A 2,154-nucleotide genomic window follows, 5' to 3' on the forward strand; every position below is an offset into this window, starting at 1 on the left:
TTCAATACTTCAGTATTGCTCGGTAATGCTCCATAGCTCTTCAAATCGGTTGCTAACTGTCCTACTTGCAATTCTAGATTTCTTAGTGATGCGGCTTGACTTTTCAACGTAGCATCGTTATTGGTCATATATTGCTTCATCAACTTTTCCAATGACGCAATTGTTCCTTCTGCGGGCTCCTGTGCTGCCACCAAACCTTGACTCGTAAATCCTGGGGGATAATTCCCTTTCGGCTGGTACGCTGAGCCATTGGAGGTGCCAACATTATTTCCTCCCTGATTACCACTCCAACTGAAATTGGGGTGATTTCTCCAGCCAGGGTTATACGTGATGGAATATGGGTTGTTTTTGCTGTTCTGCGGGTTCTCCAGACAGTAAACCGACTCTGGATTGTTAGGGCAATTGTTATAATGATGATCACCCTCGTAGAATGAGCAAGAAATCCCCTGGATATGTCTAACGTTTGCCTTACCAGTCGATGCTCCCACTGTGCTCTGCTGTGTCATGCTTCTCATCACTAAATCTATCAGATTTTCAATTTTCGAGTTCAAAGCAGAGTATGATTCAGATTCATTAAGTCCCTTACCTCCTCTGCTTTGAATGGCTCTAGGGTCTGAGCATGAATGATTGTTCGACGATATTCTCTCCAAGATATTGAATGCTTCAGCATAAGGTTTTGCTAACAATGCACCATTTGCTGAGGCATCAATGACCAGACGTGTAGCGTCATCCAATCCATTGTAGTACGCTTCAATATGGATACACCTTGGAATTCCATGATGAAGGCATTTCTGAAGCAATCGCTTGAAACGCTCCCATGACTCACTTACTGACTCCCCCGTAAATTGCTGAAAGTTATTAATATCGCTTCTGTACTTAGCTTTCTTGCTGGACAAGAAGTACTTCATCAAGAATTTCTCGGCTAGGTCCTCCCAACTTGTAATGGATTCTGACGGCAACGACTCTAGCCAAGTCCTGGCTTTGTCTCTAAGTGAATAGGGTTACAACTTGAGCGGCAACACTTCTTTGCTGCATCCTTCATCCTTAAACGAATTGCATACCACTATAAAAAACTTCAGGTGTGAATGCGGATCTTCAGTAGGATGATCGTGGAACTGACCCATTGTCTGGAGCATCTGAAACATTACGGGTTTTAGTTCAAACTTTGGGGCAGCAATTTCTGGCTCCGTGATTACTGGGTTGAAATTATAGAAGGCTGGAGCCGCGTACGCCCTGATTTCTCTGTCGATGCCATCTACTACTAATACAGCATTGAGAGGGGGCACTACTACCTCAGAGTTAGCAGCAACAGGAACCCCATCTACTATTTCCTTAATCCTCACATTCGGCGGAATAGGTTGTCGTATATTCGGGTTGGGTGGATTCATATGTTCTTCAGCTTGGGCTCTTCTTTGTTCTCGTCGATTTCTGTGGAAAGTTCGTTATTTCTCGTGATCGATAATGTATTCCAAGCTCTCAAAGTAGTTCATGCACCTACAACCACACGAAAATGTGAGAAAAAGAAAACTTGATCAAGCACTGTATCTACAAACACTATTGTTTAGAATGAAATCACTAAAGTCCCCGGCTACAGCGCCAAAAACTTGTTGCGTCTACACAATTGTGTTGATAACCCGTGCAAGTATACACGAAATGTCGATTGCAGCACGTAACAAGGTCGAATCCACAAGGACTTTGGATAGTATTTCAAAAAGCGTTCACATATACCAAAAGCATAAAATAAAGACGTATAGAAGGTTTTTCGTGGCTTGAACAAACAAACATAAAATAAACAAAGCAGTAAACAAAACACAACAGCAGACACACTTTGTAAAGCTGATAACAAGCAGAAGAATTAGCACAGAGTACGAAAACAGAGAGAATACAGATATGGGAAAGTGGGGGAGTTTCACATGCATTCACAGCCTATCAACCTACCCTCTAACTAACAAATGCTTGTTAATGCCCAACTCGACATGATTCCCTTCCGAGACACCCGAACATGAAAACCCATAACTCCCGTTGCTAAGTTCCCAAATAGTAAAACAAGCTTTAGGCAAAATTAGGGGATCTCATTCCTGAAAATCCACAATTACTATAAAAAAGTACTAATCCCAAATGAAGCAAGTCAGCATCCATAAGCCCTTTCACGTC

At 42.3% G+C, this 2,154-nt stretch overlaps 1 non-coding gene across 1 annotated transcript; it reads left to right on the forward strand.

Annotated features, from left to right (window-relative positions):
* The first annotated feature begins 771 nt into the window (after positions 1-771).
* Positions 772-877, forward strand: LOC148210956 (small nucleolar RNA R71). Its single transcript, XR_015792096.1, has one exon. It is a non-coding gene; the product is annotated as a small nucleolar RNA R71 (small nucleolar RNA).
* The last annotated feature ends 1,277 nt before the right edge of the window (positions 878-2,154 follow it).

The sequence above is a fragment of the Momordica charantia genome, assembly GCF_013281855.1.
Source record: "Momordica charantia cultivar OHB3-1 chromosome 6 unlocalized genomic scaffold, Mcharantia_2.0 BLBB01000006.1, whole genome shotgun sequence".
In the NCBI taxonomy this organism is placed as follows: Eukaryota; Viridiplantae; Streptophyta; class Magnoliopsida; order Cucurbitales; family Cucurbitaceae; genus Momordica; species Momordica charantia.